This window comes from Aquarana catesbeiana, linkage group LG04 (assembly GCF_042186555.1).
Source record: "Aquarana catesbeiana isolate 2022-GZ linkage group LG04, ASM4218655v1, whole genome shotgun sequence".
In the NCBI taxonomy this organism is placed as follows: Eukaryota; Metazoa; Chordata; class Amphibia; order Anura; family Ranidae; genus Aquarana; species Aquarana catesbeiana.
The window spans coordinates 87,334,219-87,360,293 of NC_133327.1; positions in this window are offsets into that span (position 1 = coordinate 87,334,219).

A 26,075-nucleotide genomic window follows, 5' to 3' on the forward strand; every position below is an offset into this window, starting at 1 on the left:
AGCTCGCAAAAAAATAACTTGTAGCTTATTTGCTGCCTGCGGTAGTGATAGGATCAGGAAAACACCACCAACCTTCTACAGGTAGCTTTAGCTGAACACTGTGCAGAGCTCGCAAAAAACTAACTTGTAGCTTATTTGCTTCCTGCGGTAATGATAGGATCAGGAAAACACCACCAACCTTCTACAGGTAGCCTTAGCTGAACACTGTGCAGAGCTCGCAAAAAACTAACTTATAGTTTTAGCTGAACAGTGTGAGGAGGACGCACTACACTAGCTTGCAGCTTTAGCTGAACACTGTTCAGAGGACACACTACACTAACTTGTAGTTTTATCTGAACACTGTGCAGAGGTCGACTACAATAACTTGTAGCTTTAGCTGAACACTGTGAGGAGGACGCACTACACTAACTTGTAGCTTTAGCTGAACACTGTGAGGAGGACGCACTACACTAACTTGTAGTTTTAGCTGAACACTGTGCAGAGCTCGCAAAAAACTAACTTGTAGCTTATTTAGCTGCCTGCGGTAGTGATAGGATCAGGAAAACACCACCAACCTTCTACGGGTAGCTTTAGGTGAACACTGTGCAGAGCTCGCAAAAAACTAACTTGTAGCTTATTTAGCTGCCTGCAGTAGTGATAGGATCAGGAAAACACCACCAACCTTCTACAGGTAGCTTTAGTTGAACACTGTGCAGAGCTCGCAAAAAACTAACTTGTATTTTTAGCTGAACACTGTGAGGAGGACGCACTACACTAACTTGTAGCTTTAGCTGAACACTTTTCAGAGGACACACTACACTAACTTGTAGCTTTAGCTTAACACTGTGCAGAGATCGCACTACACTAAATTGTAGTTTTAGCTGAACACTGTGAGGAGGACGCACTACACTAACCTGTAGCTTTAGCTGAACACTGTGAGGAGGACAAACTACACTAACTTGTAGCTTTAGTTGAACACCGTGCAGATGTCACACTACACTAACTTGTAGTTTTAGCTGAACACTGTGCAGAGCTCGCAAAAAACTAACTTGTAGCTTATTTAGCTGCCTGCGGTAGTGATAGGATCAGGAAAACACCACCAACCTTCTACAGGTAGCTTTAGGTTCACACTGTGCAGAGCTCGCACTACACTAACTTGTAGTTTTAGCTGAACACTGTGCAGAGTTCGCAAAATACTAACTTGTAGCTTATTTAGATGCCTGCGGTAGTGATAGGATCAGGAAAACACCACCAACCTTCTACAGGTAGCTTTAGCTGAACACTGTGGAGAGCTTGCAAAAAACTAACTTGTAGTTTTAGCTGAACACTGTGAGGAGGACGAACTACACTAACTTGTAGCTTTAGCTGAACACTGTTCAGAGGACACACTACACTAACTTATAGCTTTAGCTGAACACTGTGCAGAGGTCGCACTACACTATCTTGAGCATTAGCTGAACATTATGCAGAGGTCAGACTAAACTAACTTGTAGCTTTAGCTGAACACTGTGAGGAGGACGCACTACGCTAACTTGTAGCTTTAGCTGAACACTGTGCAGAGGTTGCACTATACTAACTTGTAGTTTTAGCTGAACACTGTTCAGAGGACGGACTACACTAACTTGTAGCTTTAGCAGAACACTGTGCAGAGTTTGCACTACACTAACTTCTAGTTTTAGCTGAACATTATTCAGAGGATGCACTACACTAACTTGTAGCTTTAGCAAAACACTGTGCAGAGGTCGCACTACACTAACTTGTAGTTTTAGCTGAACACTGTGCCGAGCTCGCAAAAAACTAAATTGTAGCTTATTTAGCTCCCTGCGGTAGTGATAGGATCAGGAAAACACCACCAACCTTCTACAGGTAGCTTTAGCTGAACACTGTGCAAAGCTCGCACTACACTAACTTGTAGTTTTAGCTGAACACTGTGCAGAGCTCGCAAAAAAAGAACTTGTAGCTTATTTAGCTGCCTGCGGTAGTGATAGGATCAGGAAAACACCAACAACCTTCTACAGGTAGCTTTACCTGAACACTGTGCAGAGCTTGCAAAAAAATAACTTGTAGCTTATTTAGCTGCCTGCGGTAGTGATAGGATCAGGAAAACACCACGAACCTCCTACAGGTAGCTTTAAGTGAACACTGTGCAGAGCTCACAAAAAAATAACTTGTAGCTTATTTAGCTGCCTGCGGTAGTGATAGGATCAGGAAAACATCACCAACCTTATACAGGTAGCTTTAGCTGAACACTGTGTAGAGCTCGCATTACACTAACTTGTAGTTTTAGCTGAACACTGTGCAGAGCTCGCAAAAAACGAACTTGTAGCTTATTTAGCTGCCTGCGGTAGTGATAGGATCAGGAAAACACCACCAACCTCCTACAGGTAGCTTTAGGTGAACACTATGCAGAGCAGCTCACAAAAAATTAACTTGTAGCTTATTTAGCTGCCTGCGGTAGTGATAGGATCAGGAAAACACCACCAACCTTCTACAGGTAGCTTTAGCTGAACACTGTGCAGAGCTTACAAAAAACTAACTTATAATTTTAGCTGAACAGTGTGAGGAGGACGCACTACACTAACTTGCAGCTTTAGCTGAACACTGTTCAGAGGACACACTACACTAACTTGTAGTTTTAGCTGAACACTGTGCAGAGGTTGATTACAATAACTTGTAGCTTTAGCTGAACACTGTGAGGAGGACGCACTACACTAACTTGTAGCTTTAGCTGAAAACTGTGAGGAGGACGCACTACACTAACTTGTAGCTTTAGCTGAACACTGTGCAGAATTCAGACTAAACTAACTTGTAGTTTTAGCTGAATACTGTGAGGAGGATGCACTATGCTAACTTGTAGCTTTAGTTGAACACTGTGCAGAGGTTGCACTATACTAACTTGTAGTTTTAGCTGAACACTGTGAGGAGGACGCACTACACTAACTTGTAGCTTTAGCTGAACACTGTGCAGAGGTCGCACTACACTAATTTGTAGTTTTAGCTGAACACTGTTCAGAGGACGCACTACACTAACTTGTAGCTTTAGCTGAACACTGTGCAGAGGTCGCACTACGCTAACTTGTAGTTTTAGCTGAACACTGTTCAGAGGACGCACTACACTAACTTGTAGCTTTAGCTGAACACTGTGCAGAGGTCGCACTACACTAACTTGTAGTTTTAGCTGAACACCGTGCAGAGCTCGCAAAAAACTAACTTGTAGCTTATTTGCTGCCTGCGGTAGTGATAGGATCAGGAAAACACCACCAACCTTCTACAGGTAGCTTTAGGTGAACACTGTGCAGAGTTCGCAAAAAACTAACTTGTAGCTTATTTAGCTGCCTGCAGTAGTGATAGGATCAAGAAAACACCACCAACCTTCTACAGGTAGCTTTAGGTGAACACAGTGCAGAGCTCACAAAAAATTAACTTGTAGCTTATTTAGCTGCCTGCGGTAGTGAGAGGATCAGGAAAACACCACCAACCTTCTACAGGTAGCTTTAGCTGAACACTGTGCAGAGCTCGCAAAAAATTAACTTGTATTTTTAGCTGAGCACTGTGAGGAGGACGCACTACACTAACTTGTAGCTTTAGCTGAACACTGTTCAGAGGACACATTACACTAACTTGAAGCTTTAGCTGAACACTGTGCAGAGGTCGTACTACACTAAATTGTAGTTTTAGTTGAACACTGTGAGGAGGACGTACTACACTAACTTGTAGCTTTTGCTGAAAACTGTGAGGAGGACGCACTACACTAACTTGTAGCTTTAGCTGAACACTGTGCAGAGGTCAGACTAAACTAACTTGTAGTTTTAGCTGAACACTGTGTGGAGGTTGCACTATACTAACTTGTAGTTTTAGCTGAACACTGTGAGGAGGACGCACTACACTAACTTGTAGCTTTAGCTGAACACTGTGCAGAGGTCGCACTACACTAACTTGTAGTTTTAGCTGAACACTGTGCAGAGCTTGCAAAAAACTAACTTGTAGCTTATTTAGCTTCCTGCGGTAGTGATAGGATCAGGAAAACACCACTAACCTTCTACAGGTAGCTTTAGCTGAACAATGTGCAGAGCTCGCACTACACTAACTTGTAGTTTTAGGTGAACACTGTGCAGAGCTCGCACTACACTAACTTGTAGTTTTAGCTGAGCACTGTGCAGAGCTCGCAAAAAACTAACTTGTAGCTTATTTAGCTGCCTGCGGTAGTGATAGGATCAGGAAAACACCACCAACCTTCTACGGGTAGCTTTAGGTGAACACTGTGCAGAGCTCGCAAAAAACGAACTTGTAGCTTATTTAGCTGCCTGCGGTAGTGATAGGATCAGGAAAACACCACCAACCTTCTACAGGTAGCTTTAGCTGGACACTGTGGAGAGCTCGCAAAAAACTAACTTGTATTTTTAGCTGAACACTGTGAGGAGGAAGCACTACACTAACTTGTAGTTTTAGCTGAACACTGTGCAGAGCTCACAAAAAACTAACTTGTAGCTTATTTAGCTGCCTGCGGTAGTGATAGGATCAGGAAAACACCACCAACCTTCTACAGGTAGCTTTAGCTGAACACTGTGCAGAGCTCGCAAAAAACTAACTTGTATTTTTAGCTGAACACTGTTCAGAGGACACACTACACTAACTTGTAGCTTTAGCGGAACACTGTGCAGAGGTCACACTACACTAAATTGTAGTTTTAGCTGAACACTGTGAGGAGGACGCACTACACTAACTTGTAGCTTTAGCTGAACACTGTGAGGAGGACAAACTACCCTAACTTGTAGCTTTAGCTGAACACAGTGCAGAGGTCAGACTAAACTAACTTGTAGTTTTAGCTGAACACTGTGAGGAGGAGGCACTAAACTAACTTTTAGCTTTAGCTGAACACTGTGCAGAGGTCGCACTACACTAACTTGTAGTTTTAGCGGAACATTGTTCAGAGGACGCACTACACTAACTTGTAGCTTTAACTGAACACTGTGCAGAGGTCAAACTACACTAACTTATAGTTTTAGCTGAACACTGTGCAGAGCTCACAAAAATCTAACTTGTAGATTATTTAGCTCCCTGCGGTAGTGATAGGATCAGGAAAATATCACCAATCTTCTACAGGTAGCTTTAGCTGAACACTGTGCAGAGCTCGCACTACACTAACTTGTAGTTTTAGCTGAACACAGTGCAGAGCTCGCAAAAAACTAACTTGTAGCTTATTTAGCTGCCTGCGGTAGTGATAGGATCAGGAAAACACCACCAACTTTCTACAGGTAGCTTTAGGTGAACACAGTACAGAGCTCACAAAAAATTAACTTGTAGCTTATTTAGCTGCCTGCGGTAGTGAGAGGATCAGGAAAACACCACCAACCTTCTACAGGTAGCTTTAGCTGAACACTGTGCAGAGCTCGCAAAAAATTAACTTGTATTTTTAGCTGAACATTGTGAGGAGGACGCACTGCACTAACTTGTAGCTTTAGCTGAACACTGTTCAGAGGACACACTACACTAACTTGAAGCTTTAGCTGAACACTGTGCAGAGGTTGCACTACACTAAATTGTAGTTTTAGCTGAACACTGTGAGGAGGACGCACTACACTAACTTGTAGCTTTAGCTGAACACTGTGAGGAGGACAAACTACACTAACTTGTAGCTTTAGTTGAACACCGTGCAGAGGTCACACTACACTAACTTGTAGTTTTAGCTGAACACTGTGCAGAGTTCGCAAAAAACTGACTTGTAGCTTATTTAGCTGCCTGCAGTAGTGATAGGATCAGGAAAACACCACCAACCTTCTACAGGTTGCTTTAGGTGAACAATGTGCAGAGCTTGCAAAAAACTAACTTGTAGCTTATTTAGCTGCCTGCGGTAGTGATAGGATCAGGAAAACACCACTAACCTTCTACAGGTAGCTTTAGCTGAACAATGTGCAGAGCTCGCACTACACTAACTTGTAGTTTTAGGTGAACACTGTGCAGAGCTCGCACTACACTAACTTGTAGTTTTAGCTGAACACTGTGCAGAGCTCGCAAAAAACTAACTTGTAGCTTATTTAGCTGCCTGCGGTAGTGATAGGATCAGGAAAACACCACCAACCTTCTACGGGTAGCTTTAGGTGAACACTGTGCAGAGCTCGCAAAAAACTAACTTGTAGCTTATTTAGCTGCCTGCGGTAGTGATAGGATCAGGAAAACACCACCAACCTTCTACAGGTAGCTTTAGGTGCACACTGTGCAGTGCTCGCACTACACTAACTTGTAGTTTTAGCTGAACACTGTGCAGATCTCGCACTACACTAACTTGTAGCTTTAGCTGAACACTGTGCAGAGGTCACACTACACTAACTTATAGTTTTAGCTGAACACTGTGCAGAGCTCACAAAAATCTAACTTGTAGATTATATAGCTTCCTGCGGTAGCGATAGGATCAGGAAAACACTACCAATCTTCTACAGGTAGCTTTAGCTGAACACTGTGCAGAGCTCGCACTACACTAACTTGTAGTTTTAGCTGAACACAGTGCAGAGCTCGCAAAAAACTAACTTGTAGCTTATTTAGCTGCCTGTGGTAGTGATAGGATCAGGAAAACACCACCAACCTTCTACAGGTACTGTAGCTTTTGGTGAACACTGTGCAGAGTTCGCAAAAAACTAACTTGTAGGTTATTTAGCTGCCTGCGGTAGTAATAGGATCAGGAAAACACCACCAACCTTCTACAGGTAGCTTTAGGTGAACACTGTGCAGAGCTTGCAAAAAAATAACTTGTAGCTTATTTAGCTGCCTGCAGTAGTGATAGGATCAGGAAAACACCACCAACCTTCTACAGGTAGCTTCAGGTGAACACTGTGCAGAGCTTGCAAAAAACTAACTTGTAGCTTATTTAGCTGCTTGCGGTAGTGATAGGATCAGGAAAACACCACCAACCTTCTACAGGTAGCTTTAGGTGAACACTGTGCAGAGCTCGCAAAAGAATAACTTGTAGCTTATTTAGCTGCCTGCGGTAGTGATAGGATCAGGAAAACACCACCAACCTTCTACAGGTAGCTTTAGCTGAACAATGTGCAGAGCTCGCACTACACTATCTTGTAATTTTAGCTGAACACTGTGCAGAGCTCGCAAAAAACGAACTTGTAGCTTATTTAGCTGCCTGCGATAGTGATAGGATCAGGAAAACACCACCAACCTTCTACGGGTAGCTTTAGGTGAACACTGTCCAGAGCTCACAAAAAATTAACTTGTAGCTTATTTAGCTGCCTGCGGTAGTGATAGGATCAGCAAAACACCACCAACCTTTTACAGGTAGCTTTAGATGAACACTGTGCAGAGCTTGCAAAAAACTAACTTGTAGTTTTAGCTGAACACTGTGAGGAGGACGAACTACACTAACTTGTAGCTTTAGCTGAACACTGTTCAGAGGACACACTACACTAACTTATAGCTTTAGCTGAACACTGTGCAGAGGTCGCATTACACTAACTTGAGCATTAGCTGAACACTATGCAGAGGTAAGACTAAACTAACTTGTAGCTTTAGCTGAACACTAAGAGGAGGACGCACTACACTAACTTGTAGCTTTAGCTGAACACTGTGCAGAGATTGCACTATACTAACTTGTAGTTTTAGCTGAACACTGTGAGGAGGATGCACTACACTAACTTGTAGATTTAGCTGAACACTGTGCAGAGGTCGCACTACACTAACTTGTAATTTTAGCTGAACACTGTTCAGAGGACACACTAAACTAACTTGTAGATTTAGCTGAACACTGTGCAGAGGTCGCACTACACCTACTTGTAGTTTTAGCTGAACACTGTTCAGAGGACGCACTACACTAACTTGTAGCTTTAGCTGAACACTGTGCAGAGTTCGCACTACACTAACTTGTAGTTTTAGCTGAACACTATTCAAAGGATGCACTACACTAACTTGTAGCTTTAGCAAAACACTGTGCAGAGGTTGCACTACACTAACTTGTAGTTTTAGCTGAACACTGTGCCGAGCTTGCAAAAAACTAAATTGTAGCTTATTTTGCTCCCTGCGGTAGTGATAGGATCAGGAAAACACCACCAACCTTCTACAGGTAGCTTTAGCTGAACACTATGTAGAGCTTGCACTACACTAACTTGTAGTTTAAGCTGAACACTGTGCAGAGCTCGCAAAAAAATTAACTTGTAGCTTATTTAGCTGCCTGCGGTAGTGATAGGATCATAAAAACACCACCAACCTTCTACAGGTAGCTTTAGCTGAACACTGTGCAGAGCTTGCAAAAAACTAACTTGTTGCTTATGTAGCCTCCTGCGGTAGTGATAGGATCAGGAAAACACCACCAACCTTCTAAAGGTAGCATTAGGTGAACACTGTGCAGAGCTCGCAAAAAAATAACTTGTAGCTTATTTAGCTGCCTGCAATAGTGATACAATGAGGAAAACACCACAAACCTTCTACAGGTAGCTTTAGGTGAACACAGTGCAGAGCTCACAAAAAATTAACTTGTAGCTTATTTAGCTGCCTGCGGTAGTGAGAGGATCAGGAAAACACCACCAACCTTCTACAGGTAGCTTTAGCTGAACACTGTGCAGAGCTCGCAAAATATTAACTTGTATTTTTAGCTGAACACTGTGAGGAGGACGCACTACACTAACTTGTAGCTTTAGCTGAACACTGTTCAGAGGACACACTACACTAACTTGAAGCTTTAGCTGAGCACTGTGCAGAGGTCGCACTACACTAAATTGTAGTTTTAGCTGAACACTGTGAGGAGGACGCACTACACTAACTTGTAGCTTTAGCTGAACACTGTAAGGGGATCAAACTACACTAACTTGTAGCTTTAGTTGAACACCGTGCAGAGGTCACACTACACTAACTTGTAGTTTTAGCTGAACACTGTGCAGAGCTCACAAAAAACTAACTTGTAGCTTATTTAGCTGCCTGCGGTAGTGATAGGATCAGGAAAACACCACCAACCTTCTACAGGTAGCTTTAGGTGAACACTGTGCAGATCTTGCAAAAAAACTAACTTGTAGCTTATTTAGCTGCCTGCGGTAGTGATAGGATCAGGAAAACACCACTAACCTTCTACAGGTAGCTTTAGCTGAACAATGTGCAGAGCTCGCACTACACTAACTTGTAGTTTTAGGTGAACACTGTGCAGAGCTCGCACTACACTAACTTGTAGTTTTAGCTGAACTCTGTGCTGAGCTCGCAAAAAACTAACTTGTAGCTTATTTAGCTGCCTGCGGTAGTGATAGGATCAGGAAAACACCACCAACCTTCTACAGGTAGCTTTAGGTGCACACTGTGCAGTGCTCGCACTACACTAACTTGTAGTTTTAGCTGAACACTGTGCAGAGCTCGCAAAAAACTAACTTGTAGCTTATTTAGCTGCCTGCGGTAGTGATAGGATCAGGAAAACACCACCAACCTTCTACGGGTAGCTTAAGGTGAACACTGTGCAGAGCTCGCAATAAACTAACTTGTAGCTTATTTAGCTGCCTGCGGTAGTGATAGGATCAGGAAAACACCACCAACCTTCTAAAGGTAGCTTTAGCTGAACACTGTGCAGAGCTCGCAAAAAACTAACTTGTATTTTTAGCTGAACACTGTGAAGAGGACGCACTACACTAACTTGTAGTTTTAGCTGAACACTGTGCAGAGCTCACAAAAAACTAACTTGTAGCTTATTTAGCTGCCTGCGGTAGTGATAGGATCAGGAAAACACCACCAACCTTCTACAGGTAGCTTTAGCTGAACACTGTACAGAGCTCGCAAAAACTAACTTGTATTTTTAGCTGAACACTGTGAGGAGGACGCACTACACTAACTTGTGGCTTTAGCTAAACACTGTTCAGAGGACACACTACACTAACTTGTAGCTTTAGCGGAACACTGTGCAGAGGTCGCTCTACACTAACTTGTAGTTTGAGCTGAACACTGTGAGGAGGATGCACTACACTAACTTGTAGCTTTAGCTGAACACTGTTCAGAGGACACACTACACTAACTTGTAGCTTTAGCTGAACACTGTGCAGAGGTCAGACTAAACTAACTTGTAGCTTTAGCTGAACACTGTGAGGAGGAAGCACTACACTAACTTGTAGCTTTAGCTGAACACTGTGCAGCGGTCGCACTACACTAACTTGTAGTTTTATCTGAACACTGTTCAGAGGATGCACTAAACTAACTTGTAGCTTTAGCTGAACACTGTGCAGAGGTCGTACTACACTAACTTGTAGTTTTAGCTGAACACTGTTCAGAGGACGCACTACACTAACTTGTAGTTTTAGCTGAACACTGTGCAGAGGTCGCACTACACTAACTTGTTGTTATTGCTGAACACTGTTCAGAGGATGCACTACACTAACTTGTAGCTTTAGCTGAACACTGTGCAGAGGTTGCACTACCCTAACTTGTAGTTTTAGCTGAACACTGTTCAAAGAACGCACTACACTAACTTGTAGCTTTAGCTGAACACTGTGCAGAGGTCACACTAAACTAACTTGTAGCTTTAGCTGAACACTGTGAGGAGGACTCACTACACTAACTTGTAGTTTTAGCTGAACACTGTGCGGAGGTCACACTAAACTAACTTGTAGCTGTAACTGAACACTGTGAGGAGGACGCACTACTACTAACTGTTAATAGTCTAGCTGCCTGACTGTGGTACTAATAGGATCAAAAGAACACCAGCAATTTTCTTCAGGTAGCTGTAAATACTGTAACAAGACAAGCCTGCCTGTCAGTATGAAGATAACAGAAACGGATCTAGCTAAACTGAATACAGTGTATATATATATACATACAACACTTGGGATGCATATATATACACAATACACTGTAAGTGCAGCTAACTCACTGACTGTCCTGCCTAATCTAGCTAACTCAAATGAAATGACACTGTCTCTCTCTCTCTCTCTAAGTACGCCAGAACACACTACACAGGGCCGCCGTGCAGGCAGCCTTATATAGTGTGGGACATGTTCTAAACCCCCTGAGCCATAATTGGCCAAAGTCACCCTGGCTTTAGCCAATTACAGCTCTCTCTACTGACGGCGCTGTGATTGGCCAAGCATGTGGGTCATAGTGCATGCTTGTCCAATCATCAGCCAGCAATGCACTGCGATGCCGCAGTGAATTATGGGCCATGACGCGCCACACAAATTTGGCGTGAACGGCCCATGTCGTTCGCAATTCGGTGAACAATTGAACAGCCGATGTTCGAGTCGAACATGGGTTCGACTCGAACACGAAGCTCATCCCTACTTGACAGTATGCTGCAGGAACATGACTGCCAGTTTCTTGTCCTTCTGTGGCACCCCCTCTCTCTAGTTTCTCGTTACTCCTTTCCTCAACCTGTGAACCAACATTTGAGCCTTCAAATTGCAGCTCATCCTTCAGCAGCATATAACCAACACTATGGTCAAATAATTCTGGGGAGTCCTCTGTGCATGATGGTGGGGCTACAGAAGGAGTGACTGTGGACAAGGAGCCGGTGGAATAGGCCGCTTTGGCAGTTGCGTTGGAAGGCAAACTACTCTAAGCTTGGGTGACAGAGGATACGGACAGCTTTGTTATCCACTGCACCAACCCTTCTGCATGTTGTGGCTCAATAACACAGCCAGCAGCAGAAAAAAAGGACAAGTGTGCCCCACGCCACCTGCAGAGGATGCACCATGTCCACAACCACAAGTGTTGACTGTAGACACAGAGGCTGCTTGTCCTCTTTTAGTGGCCTGTGAGCGTCTGCCTCTCCTTGGTGGCCTTCCGGACATGATGTATTTTTTGTTTTGCAACACCACACTACACTGTATTAGATACTGTGTACACCGCTTGAGGTGTATTAGAAACTATACACCACCAAATGCACTGTATATATAGGCTACACTGAATGCAGAATATATATATATTTATATATATATTCTAGACTGTATACACTACACCAGAAGTGTAGTAGAAACTGTACACACTGTATTAGATGCTGTGTACACCACCTGAAGTGCATTAGAAAGTATACACCACCGAATGCACTGTATATATAGGCTACATTGAATGCAGAGTAGATATATATATACAGTAAGGACGGAAAGTATTCAGACCCCCCTAAATTTTTCACTCTTTGTTATATTTCCTAAAATCAGTTCATTTTTTCCTCATTAATGTACACACAGCACCCCATATTGACAGAAAAACACAGAATTGTTGAAATTTTTGCAGATTTATTAAAAAAGAAAAACTGAAATATCACATGGTCCTAAGTATTAAGACCCTTTGCTCAGTATTTAGTAGAAGCACCCTTTTGATCTAATACAGCCATGAGTTTTTTGGGAAAGATGCAACAAGTTTTTCACACCTGGATTTGGGGATCCTCTGCCATTCCTCCTTGCAGATCCTCTCCAGTTCTGTCAGGTTGGATGGTAAACGTTGGTGGACAGACATTTTTAGGTCTCTCCAAAGATGCTCAATTGGGTTTAAGTCAGGGCTCTGGCTGGGCCATTCAAGAACAGTCACGGAGTTGTGAAGCCACTCCTTCCTTATTTTAGCTGTGTGCTTAGGGTCATTGTCTTGTTGGAAGGTAAACCTTCGGCCCAGTCTGAGGTCCTGAGCACTCCGGAGAAGGTTTCCATCCAGGATATCCCTGTACTTGGACGTATTCATCTTTCCCTCAATTGCAACCAGTCGTCCTGTCCCTGCAGCTGAAAAACACCCCCACAGCATGATGCTGCCACCACCATGCTTCACTGTTGGGACTGTATTGGACAGGTGATGAGCAGTGCCTGGTTTTCTCCACACATACTGCTTAGAATTAAGGCCAAAAAGTTCTATCTTGGTCTCATCAGACCAAAGAATCTTATTTCTCACCATCCTGGAGTCCTTCAGGGTTTTTTTTAGCAAACTCCAGACGGGCTTTCATGTGTCTTGCACTGAGGAGAGGCTTCCGTCGGGCCATAAAGCCCCGACTGGTGGAGGGCTGCAGTGATTGTTGACTTTCTACAACTTTCTCCCATCTCCAGACTGCATCTCTGGAACTCAGCCACAGTGATCTCTGGGTTCTTCTTTACCTCTTCCACCAAGGCTCTTCTCCTCCGATAGCTCAGTTTGGCCAGCCAGCTCTAGGAAGGGTTCTGGTCATTCCAAACATCTTCCTTTTAAGGATTATGGAGGCCACTGTGCTCTTAGGAACCTTAAGTGCAGCAGAATTTTTTTGTAACTTTGTCCAGATCTGTGCCTTGCCACAATTCTGTCTCTGAGCTCTTCAGGCAGTTCCTTTGACCTCATGATTCTCATTTGCTCTGACATGCACTGTGAGCTGTTAGGTCTTATATAGACAGGTGTGTGGCTTTCCTAATCAAGTACAATCAGTATAAGCAAACACAAATGGTCTCAAATGAAGGTGTAGAACCATCTCAAGGATGATCAGAAGAAATGGACAGCACCTGAGTTAAATATATGAGTGTCACAGCAAAGTGTCTGAATACATAGGACCATGTGATATTTCAGTTTTTCTTTTTTAATAAATCTGCAAAAATGTCAACAATTCTGCATTTTTCTGTCAATATGGGGTGCTGTGTATACATTAATGAGGAAAAAAATGAACTTAAATGATTTTACCAAATGGCTGCAATATAACAAAGAGTGAAAAATTTAAGGGGGTCTGAATACTTTTCGCCCCGCTGTATATATATATATATATATATATATATATACACACACATTATGAATACACACACAATATCTCACAAAAGTGAGTACACCCCTCACTTTTTTGTAAATATTTTGTTATATCTTTTCATGTGATAACACTTCAGAAATTACACTTTGTTACAATGTAAAGTAGTGAGTGTACAGCTTGTATAACAGTGTAAATTTGCTGTCCCCTCAAAATAACTCAACACACAGCCATTAATGTCTAAACTGTTGGCAACAAAAGTGAGTACACCCCTGAAAATGTGAAAATGTCCAAATTGGGCCCAAAGTGTCAATATTTTGCGTGTCCATCATTATTTTCCTGCACTGCCTTAACCCTCATGGGCATGGAGTTCACCAGAGCTTCACAGGTTGCAACTGGAGTCCTCTTCTATTCCTCCATGATGACATCACGGAGCTGGTGGATGTTAGAGACCTTGCGCTCCTCTACCTTCCATTTGAGGATGCCCCACAGATGCTCAATAGGGTTTAGGTCTGGAGACATGCTTGGCCAGTCCATCACCTTTACCCTCAGCTTCTTTAGCAAGGCAGTGGTCGTCTTGGAGGGGTGTTTGGGGTTGTTATGTTGGAATACTGCTCTGTGGCCCAGTCTCTGAAGGGGGGGGGATCATGCTCTGCTTCAGTTTGTCACAGTACATGTTGGCATTCATGGTTCCCTCAATGAACTGTAGCTCCCCAGTGTCGGCATCGCTCATGCAGCCCCAGACCATGACACTCCCACCACCATGCTTGATTGTAGGCAAGACACACTTGTCTTTGTACTCCCCACCTAGTTGCCGCCACACGCGCTTGACGCCATCTGAACCAAATACATTTATCTTAGTCTCATTAGACCAGAGGACATAGTTCCAGTAATCCATGTCCTTAGTCTGCTTGTCTTCAGCAAACTGTTCGAGGACTTTCTTGTGCATCATCTTTAGAAGAGGCTTTCTTCTGGGATGACAGCCATGCAGACCAATTTGATGTAGTGTGTGGCGTATGGTCTGAGCACTGACAGGCTGACCCCCCCACCCCTTCAACCTCTGCAGCAATGCTGGCAGCACTCATACGTCTGTTTCCCAAAGACAACCTCTGGATATGACGCTGAGCACGTGCACTCACCTTCTTTGGTCGACCATGGCGAGGCCTGTTCTGAGTGGAACCTGTCCTGTTAAACTCCTGTATGATGTTGGCCACTGTGCTGCAGCTCAGCTTCAGGGTCTTGGCAATCTTCTTATAGCCTACGCCGTCTTTATGGAGCAACAATTAATTCTTTCAGATCCTCAGAGAGTTATTTGCCATGGGGTGCTATGTTGAACTTCCAGTGACCAGTATGAGAGAGTGAGAGCGATAACACCAAATTTAACACACCTGCTCCCCATTCATACCCGAGACCTTGTAACACTAACGAGTCACATGACACCAGGGAGGGAAAATGGCTAATCGGGCCCAATTTGGATATTTTCATATTGGGGTGTACTCACTTTTGTTGCCAGCAGTTTAGACATTAATGGCTGTGTGTTGAGTTATTTTGAGGGGACAGCAAATTTACATTGTTATACAAGCTGTACACTCACTACTTTACATTGTAGCAGAGTGACATTTTTTCAGTGTTGTCACATGAAAAGATATAATAAAATATTTACAAAAATGTGAGGGGTGTACTCACTTTTGTGAGATATGTATATATTAATACACTGCCTGCATTAACTGATTATAGAGTAAATACTGAATATATACTCTATGGTATGCATGGTATATATATATATTAGACTGACTGTATGTATATATCAAATACACTGCCACTAACTGAATAACCTGTCTGCTTAAACTAACTCAAGCTATGTAAGCAGCCTTTTATAGTGTGAGGCGTGGACTTAGTGCCCCTGAGCCCCTGAGCCATGAAGACAGTTGCAGTAGAGGCCTGGCAGAGCATCACCAGGAATGAAACCCAGCGTCTGGTGATGTCTATGCGTTCCAGACTTCAGGCTGTAATTGACTGCAAAGGATTTGCAACCAGGTATTAAAAAGTGAAAGTTTGATGGATGATTGTTAATCTGTCCCATTACTTTTGGTCCCTTAAATAGTGGGAGGTACATATACAAATTGTTTTAATTCATACACTGTTCAACTGATTTGGATGTAAATACCCTCTAACTGCTGAAAGTCTGCAGTTAAAGCACATCTTGTTCGTTTCATTTCAAATACATTGTGATGGTGTATAGAGCCAAAAAGATTATAATTGTGTCGATGTCCCAATATTTATGGACCAGACTGTATATTGTAGCAAAGTGTCATTTCTTCAGTGTTGTCACATGAAAAGATTATGTTAAAATATTTACAAAAAATGCGAGAGGTGTACTCACTTTTGTGAGACACAGTATATATTTTGGGTGCTTACACAAGTCAAAGCAAAATAAAACACACACACACACACACACACACAGATATATATATAGATATATATATATATATCTATATATAGATATATATATAGATATATATATATATATCTATATATATATATATATATATATATATATAAAGGCAATATTACTGGTGATGTTTAAAAAGGAGATACTATGATGTCTCCAGGGTTCATTTTATTTAATATTGATACTGCTGGTAAATAATTTCTCATAATGGTTTCTCATTACATTTTAGTACATAGATATTGGAGAAAAAAAAACTAGCTTGAGAGAATTGATTGAATAATCTATTTTATTTAAAACATATTACATTTTTTTGTATTAAATCCTATTTTATTTCATTTTTAAATATTACAATAACAAGAAAAAAAAAAGAAATAATGAAATATCCAAAACAATTAGATAAATCATATAATGCCCAGAAACAAAGGAAATTGTGAGCATAAACAATTTTTAGAATACTTGATATTTACTTACTATGCCATTTCCTTTAAATTATGATTTAAGCTATCCAAAGACATACTGGAAGGTTACTTGGTTCCTGTCAAAGTTGGCCCTAGTATGTGTATGTATAAATGTGAGTTAAGGGATTTTAGATTGTAAGCAACTTGAGGGAGGAACTGATGTATTATACAACATATGTGTAAAGTGCAATTGACAGCGCTATATAAGTAACTGTAATAAATAAATATATATATTTTTTCAATAACATTCTTTACGCTCAACAAGATAACGCTATCTACCCATGAAAATACCCCCAAGATTTTGCATAGAACCAGGTCATCCCAAAAAAAGAAAAAAGAAGACTGAATATTTTAGACTTCTAGACAAAATTTATATTTATACAAAGGAACTACATAAATAGAGAATAGGAAAGAGGGAAAAAAATAAAACACCTATACACAAAGGAAAAAAGAAATGGCTCCATTATGGACCCATACTATTACTGTATATTTGTCATTCAGTAATCCAAGTCCTGAACTCTGGAGAGAGGTGAAAGAAGAGCCATGGGTTTAAAATCAGTTCCATTTTATCAGGTTCCTGTGACAACATACATCCAAGATCTCAAATAGCATCTTATTCCACCACCCATTCCTCCACTGATGGTATCACAGTAGACTTCCAATGTCGAGGAATTACAGGTCTTGCTGCCAAAAGGAAGTGTCCAAATTTATCTTTTTTAGCTCATTTATTAGGTATGGAATGATACAGAGTAATTCTACTTTAGACGTATTATCAACTTGGGTTCCTGTTACCGTTAACTTGTAGTACAATTTAACAAAACTTGGCCAAAAATGTTTAATAGGAAGAAATTCCCACCAAATATGGGTCATAGTCCACTTGACTCTATGGCAACACCAACAAGTATCAGGGACAGTGGGACGAATACGATTCAGAGCTTCTGGACATTTATACTATCTAGTAATTACTACTATGCCCCACTATTGCTGAATGCCCCAAGGGTCGGATAAAAGCAAGCAAAGAGCTGCATCCGGCCCCCGGGCCGCAGTTTGGAGATAACTGCTCTAAAGGATAGGAAAATTTTGACCTAGAGAAATACTCCAAGTGTCTTAGAAGGAACTAGAAGGATCTAGAAGGAATTCAACTCCATTAGACACATAGAGAGTTTTGTGAGAGGTTAAACTTCATTGAGCATTTTTCTTTTTACAACCTAGTTACCTTCATATAAAATGATACACCAGCAAAATAAGAAAGACGCTTATTTAATGTATTAGTATCAGTTTCCAATTTAAAGTTACCAAACAGATATATCATTCTTCATTTGCACATATAATAGGCAGGGAAACAGTAGCCATGTGGATATCGTGTCACCGTTTCATGTTTCACCGTTTACGTTAAACAAAAAAGGGCAGGGGAAATCAAGCATTCAATGTAATAAATGCAGCCACCTGGTCATTACTTCCGATTTAATTAGGATCAAGTTTGAATATACATGACTTAATTAACTTACAGTAGAGTCATTCTGAACACATTTGATAGGAAGAAATGCAGTCATTGTGAGAATTCAAATCAATTGTGCATTTGATCCATACAATACTTCATTGAATTCCATTTGCATGACAGAATGACACAATCCCAAGGGCATGTTATTTTATAGCTAGGAAACCTATTGTTGACACTATAAAGGGCTGCTCAGCAGAATGGAATTATGAAACATCTTGTCTGCTCATGTCACATTATTGTGATCTGAATTTGGTAATGTCATGACATTCCTATTGTTTAAAGTGGACCTGTCAGACAACTTTGCTAACAGGGCATTAATATGACACTGTGAATAATTGCTGAGATGCCGTGTTCAGTTACTGTCACACATGCTGTACTTTGCTTCAGAAATGTTAACTGAAAAAAATTGTGTAAAATATAAAACAACCTGGCGATTTAGTTTAACTCTGAGCACAAAAACTTTAATTTCCCAATAGCCACAAAGGGTATAAATCTACTTTGTGTGTTCTAAATGCTTTTGCAAACACAGTTATTGCCTTGTAAAAGTATCAGGGAGATCATCACCATGGCGTACATGACCTGTATAGAGAGCAGAACTGTGGGAGGCACCTAGCAGGCCCAACCTACAATGGAATGCCTGTAGAAAACTACAGGAGGGGGCGGATACAAGACTAGTCACCCTGCACAAGGAGAGAGAGCAGCAACAACTGGTCTTTATTACAGGAATCATCTGCACAAAGGCAAAGTTTTATGCTGGATTATTGCACAGATCCAGAATAAATACACAGCACATTCCAAAATTCAAGTAAGAATATGCATGCCTCTTGTATTTATATTTTTTCAAATCTGTATGTATGCATTTAAAAGATACAATAACAGAATATTTAAGCCCTGTAATAGAAATAGGTCTCAATTACAAGATACAATTAGTGTTTACAAACCCACACCCTCAGCATGGTCATATCTCCCTGGATATTCCAGGAGAATAGCTTCAATTATAGTCATAGTATATTATATTATTAGTATATTATATTGGCCTCATGTGCCAAAAACGATGTCCCTTCACAGGCACGCTCGAGCGTTCTGCCCCATCCACTCTGCTCCCACCCACTCTGCTCTCTGCTCCTGCTGTATGCGGCCAGACTCGCGGGGCCCGGGAGGCTTAACAGTAAACTTAAATTCCTCATCCTCCCTGGGCATAGTTGCCAACATTGTAAAAAAAAATTATAGGGACACTTTTTTTTTGCAAAGCGTTCCGCTGCGATAAATTGGCATGGTTTAAGCGTAATATTGGGCGTGGCTTAAAGGGGCATGACTCAAAGGGGGTGTGGTTAGAGTCTAAGATGAACGAGGGATGGAGGGAGAAACAAAGGAAGAAAGAGAGAGAGAGAGAAGGAAGGAAAAAAAGAGGGATGGAGGGACAGCAGGCCCAGATCCTACACCACAATAGAAATATGTGTATTCCAGAAGGTTTAACAATAAGCAGATAAAGATACTCCAAACATCTGGTGTTAGCGCTTCAATCATCCCGGCACCATGGTTGTTATGGTGTCAGAGTGATTGAAGCGCATTATTTCTATTATTACATTGTAATATAAAATGAAATAGTTCAACTCACCATAATGCAGAATCAGGTGTCTGAGAATCAGAATCTGAGGGTGTCACTTGCCACCAGATGCCATCAGGTGTCCCCAGCAGAGAGCCTCCTTACATCTCAGGTGTCCCCAGCGGATTGCCTCCTTACATCTCAGGTGTCCCCAGCGGAGTACCTCCTTACATCTCAGGTGTCCCCAGCGGAGCGCTGCCTTACATCTCAGGTGTCCCCAGCAGAGTATTTCCTTACATCTCAGGTGTCACTGTCCCCAGCCAGCGGAGTGCCTCCTCACATCTCAGGTGTCACTGTCCCTAGCCAGCGGAGTGCTTCCTTACTTCTTAGGTGTCACTGTCCCCAGCCAGCGGAGTGCTTCCTTACATGTCAGGTGTCCCCACGGAGTGCTTCCTTAAATCTCAGGTGTCCCCAGTGGAGTGCCTCCTTACATCTCAGGTGTCCCCAGCGGAGTGCCCCCTTACATCTCAGGTGTCCCCAGCGGAGTGTTTCCTTACCTCTCAGGTGTCCCCAGTGGAGTGTTTCCTTACATCTCAGGTGTCATTGTCCCCAGTCAGCGGAGTGCTTCCTTACATCTCAGGTGTCACTGTCCCCAGCCTGCAGAGTGCTTCCTTATATCTCAGGTGTCACTGTCCCCAGCGGAGTGCTTCCTTTTATCTCAGGTGTCACTGTCCCTAGCCAGCGGAGTGCTTCCTTACATCTCAGGTGTCACTGTCCTCAGCCAGTGGAGTGTTTTCTTACATCTCAGGTGTCACTGTCCCCAGCCAGCGGAGTGCTTCCTTACATGTCAGGTGTCCCCACGGAGTGCTTCCTTAAATCTCAGGTACCCCCAGCGGAGTGCCTCCTTACATCTCAGGTGTCCCCAGCGGAGTGCCTCCTTACATCTCAGGTGTCCCCAGCGGAGTGTTTCCTTACATCTCAGGTGTCCCCAGCAGAGTGTTTCCTTACATCTCAGGTGTCATTGTCCCCAGCCAGCGGAGTGCTTCCTTACATCTCAGGTGTCACTGTCCCCAGCGGAGTGCTTCCTTATATCTCAGGTGTCACTGCCCCCAGCCAGCGGAGTGTTTCCTTACATCTCAGGTGTCACTGTCCCCAGCCAGCAGAGTGCTTCCTTACATCTCAGGTGTCACTGTCCCTAGCCAGCGGAGTGCTTCCTTACATCTCAGGTGTCACTGTCCCCAGCCAGAGGAGTGTTTTCTTACATCTCAGGTATCACTGTCCCCAGCCAGCGGAGTGCTTCCTTACATGTCAGGTGTCCCCACGGAGTGCTTCCTTAAATCTCAGGTGTCCCCAGCGGAGTGCCTCCTTACATCTCAGGTGTCCCCAGCGGAGTGCCGCCTTACATCTCAGGTGTCCCCAATGGAGTGTTTCCTTACATCTCAGGTGTCACTGTCCCCAGCCAGCGGAGTGCTTCCTTACATCTCAGGTGTCACTGTCCCTAGCCAGCGGAGTGCTTCCTTACATGTCAGGTGTCTCCACGGAGTGCCTCCTTACATCTCAGGTGTCCCCAGCGGAGTGTTTCCTTACATCTCAGGTGTCCCCAGCGGAGTGTTTCCTTACATCTCAGGTGTCATTGTCCCCAGCCAGCGGAGTGCTTCCTTACATCTCAGGTGTCACTGTCCCCAGCGGAGTGCTTCCTTACATCTCAGGTGTCACTGTCCTCAGCCAGTGGAGTGTTTTCTTACATCTCAGGTGTCACTGTCCCCAGCCAGCGGAGTGCTTCCTTACATGTCAGGTGTCCCCACGGAGTGCTTCCTTAAATCTCAGGTGTCCCCAGCGGAGTGCCTCCTTACATCTCAGGTGTCCCCAGCGGAGTGCCTCCTTACATCTCAGGTGTCCCCAGCGGAGTGCTTCCTTACATCTCAGGTGTCACTGTCCCCAGCGGAGTGCTTCCTTATATCTCAGGTGTCACTGTCCCCAGCCAGCGGAGTGTTTCCTTACATCTCAGGTGTCACTGTCCCCAGCCAGCAGAGTGCTTCCTTACATCTCAGGTGTCACTGTCCCTAGCCAGTGGAGTGCTTCCTTACATCTCAGGTGTCACTGTCCCCAGCCAGAGGAGTGTTTTCTTACATCTCAGGTGTCACTGTCCCCAGCCAGTGGAGTGCTTCCTTACATGTCAGGTGTCCCCACGGAGTGCTTCCTTAAATCTCAGGTGTCCCCAGCGGAGTGGCTCCTTACATCTCAGGTGTCCCCAGCGGAGTGCCGCCTTACATCTCAGATGTCCCCAGTGGAGTGTTTCCTTACATCTCAGGTGTCACTGTCCCCAGCCAGCGGAGTGCTTCCTTACATCTCAGGTGTCACTGTCCCTAGCCAGCGGAGTGCTTCCTTACTTCTCAGGTGTCACTGTCCCCAGCCAGCGGAGTGCTTCCTTACATGTCAGGTGTCTCCACGGAGTGCCTCCTTACATCTCAGGTGTACCCAGCGGAGTGTTTCCTTACATCTCAGGTGTCCCCAGCAGAGTGTTTCCTTACATCTCAGGTGTCATTGTCCCCAGCCAGCGGAGTGCTTCCTTACATCTCAGGTGTCACTGTCCCCAGCGGAGTGCTTCCTTATATCTCAGGTGTCACTGTCCCCAGCCAGTGGAGTGCTTCCTTACATCTCAGGTGTCACTGTCCCCAGTGGAGTGCTTCCTTATATCTCAGGTGTCACTGTCCCCAGCCAGCGGAGTGCTTCCTTACATCTCAGGTGTCACTGTCCCCAGTCAGTGGAGTGCTTCTTTACATCTCAGGTGTCACTGTCCCCAGCCAGCGGAGTGCTTCCTTACATCTCAGGTCCCCCCCCCCATTGGAGCCCTTCTATATTCCAGCAGCGCAGGAGACTCTGTTGGAAAATATGACGAGTTGGAAAATATGACAGAACACCACCATTACTGAAGCCTGAGGGGGGGACAAAATAGAGGCAGAGCCGGACGGCTACAATAGAAATTGAGCTGTGGTACCGCCCACCCCCCCACCCCTTTCCACAACAGATCACAGATGACAGACAGGCCCGGGGGCAGGGGGTGGGCGGCGCCACAGCTCTATTTCTATTGTAGCCACTCGGCAGGCTCCGCTTGTCATTTCTAAATCAGCTGGTCTTCAGGAAAATGGCGGCCGGCGGAGACATTATCTCCGCCTGCCACGGACCTCTAGCGGCGGCAGTGGCAGGCGGGAAAAATCAGTAAAAAAGGAATTCTATTGGCAACTATGACGGGGCCCCACTCAGCTGCGGGGCACCATAGCGCCCGCTTGGCTTGCTATGGCGGTAGTTCCGACACTGAGCACTAGTATGTGTAGACAGTGCAGAAGACACAGAAAGACCAAAACTGTCACCTCTTTTTCTACAGGCAAAACATACACTCTTAAAAATTTTATTAACTGTAGTTCCAAATCAGTGATCTATGTAGTGGAATGTAGTGCCTGTCAGACACAGTATGTGGGGTGTACCAATCGTCATTTACGAATCAGGGTTTCAGACCATTACAATGACACTGTCAATCCAAATGCCAAAAACATTTCAAATGTATCAAAACATTTTAAGAAAGTGCATGGAGGTAATCTTGACACCTTTTCTTTCTTCAGTCTAGAACAAATCAAACAATCTACAAGAGAGGGGGGACACCCATCGCACCTGCTCCAACGAGAGGTGTGGTGGATACACATGTTAAATACCAGGATGTTGTTGGGTATGAACAATAGGATGGATGTTAGCCTGTTTTTGAAATAAGTCTTTGAAATATATTAATGATTTTGTATTGCAATTTTTCCACTGCTACACCAGTGGGACTTTAATGGTTAACATCTTGTGCTTCCTGTTTCAACCCCCTGTCACATGTGATTGTTTGACCCAGGTTTTGATCATCTCCATCTGTAACCAATTAATGAGATGATTTTTTTAACCAAGCTATTACTGCCCCTTTCATTTCAAGAGCGCTCTCTCTCTCTCTCTCTCTCTCATATATATATATAAGCACTAGGGACAAAGGGATGTGAAATGATTTGATACAGTAATGTAATCCTACAGATTACAGTGTACTGTATGTGGTTTTTTTTTTGCACTTTTTAAATTTGACGTCGGGCTGCGCCCACGTGCATCGCCACGCTCGCAGGGAACAGGGCCTGGACACAGTACATTGGGCAGAGTACACAACCCACGGACACAGCGATAGGATATCACAGGATCCTGGGGACAAGGTAAGTAAATTTCCCAGGATACTGCGATGCAATCCGGAGTGTGGCTCGGGGTTACCGATTTGGGTAATGAAAATTCAACCCCATTTACCGCTAGGGAGGTTAAGTCTCACAGAGCAATGCTGATGAAAATATTTTCGTCATAATTTTCAACAGCTGCAATTTTTCAGTGTACAAAAACTAAATTAAAATACAATTCAAATTAAGTCACCTACCTAGGGTAAAAATCGATTCTAATTTTTGTCAATGAATGAAAATGTGAGGGAGGGACATTTATAATCCTGAACTTCCAATTTACTCAGAGCTCCGCCTGTCTGTTAACCAGTTGCCGCCTCCCCATCGTCATATGATGGCGGGACGGTGCGGCTCTCGATCTGGGCCGACATCATATTGCATCATATGACGTAGGCCCATTCTCTCCTCACACACCATTTCCAGTGTAGGAGAGAAGAGCCAGGGCCCAGGAGCAGTGAGTTACCAATCTGTGTAGTGTCAGTGTCTGCACCAACACCACACAAAAAAAGAGAACCTGTCACATTGCCCGCCCCCCCATTGCAGCTGTCACTCAACAGTCACATCAGTGCCAATCAGTGCTTAGAAAAGTGCACCTGTCACCCATAAGTACCCATAGCGTGCACCTGTCACCCATTAGTGCCCATAAAGTTCACCTGTCACCGTCAGAGCTTGTCATTAGCGGTGCACCTCTCACTCATCAGTCACCCGTAAAGTGCACCCATCACCCATCAGTGACCGTCACCCGTCAGTGACCGTCACCCAACAGTGACCATCACCCATCAGTGACCATCACCTGTCACCCATCCGTGACCATCACCTGTCAACTATCAGTGACCGTCACCTGCCACCCATCGCACAGCCCATCAGAAAAATGTCCAAAAGAGTTTTTACCAGTGAGGAGGCATTCTAGATGCTCTCCATGACTGTTCTCATCAGATTCAAATGCCAATTCCTATTCTGAATCAAATTCAGCATTTTAACTGATTGATAGTAGTGGATCGGCAAATGAATCAGAGGAAGAATGGATCCCACCTAAAAGGGCACGGCACTCTGGAAACCAGGCAGCCGCCAGCAATATACCTCAGGATCAAATTCCCAGGCCCAGTACCAGCGCTGCCACCAGCGATAGACCCTAAGAACAAAGTCCCAGGTCCAGTACCAGCGCTGCCACCAGCAAAAGACCACAAGAAATGCCCAGGCCCAGTACCAGCACTGCTGCATCATGCCCAAGTGCCAGTACAGGAACCTTATATCCCCCAACTACCAGCACTGGAGTGCCACGTCCCCCAAGAGCCCGGGCCACTACATATCTCCCAGATGGTCTTGCCAATCCAACATGGCTGCCTTCTGACTTGGGATCAGCAAGAATCCCCCTTTCACCGCACAGCCAGGTGTGCAGGCCAATACCCCAAATTTTACAGAAAATGATTGTTTTTTTTTATTTTTGCACGACACATCTAGTTTATATTGATCATTAAATTGTTTGTTAATTCCAAATCAAGTTAAAAAGTATCAGTAATCTTACAGAGGGGAGTCCTGATCGCTATACACAAATCAGTCCCATTTAGTTGCAGTAAACAATTAGCAGACCCAGCTGGTAGATACTTAATTTTGCAGGGCACCATTCAAGATAATGATGTAACCATTATGACTTATTATGCCCCGAATAAGAATCCGGGGCCCTTCTTGACCCACATCTGCTCCCTGCTGAAGTCACACCAGAAAGGTGCCCTCCTCTTATCAGGGGACTCTAACATAACATTGAACCATTCTCTCGACAACTAGCCATTGGAACATAAGCTCCCCTCCTCAGCTGCCAAACATTTAAACACTCCCTACAAAATCATGACTTAGTGGACGTTTGGAGGGAATTTAATCCTCTAGGCAGGGATTATACTCACTATTCCCATCCCCATCATTCTCACTCCAGAATAGATCATATGTTTGTCCTAAGGAAACATCTCTCTCTGATAGACTCGACCTCTATCCTCGTTACCCTGTGGTCAGACCATGACCCTATCGTGACAGTTCTTCACTCCATCCTAAGTAATCCCCAACACTCCCCCTGGATCATGAACTACTCTCTCCTCTCTTTCAAAGAGATCCTTAACCATATCCATAAAACTTCTGTGGAATATTTTAAACTTAGGGTCGGTTTCATCCCTGGTCACACTTTGGGAAGCTTACAAGGTGGTCCTTCGGGGACACGTTATCCGTATTGCGTCTAAACGCAAGAGAGAGCGAGCA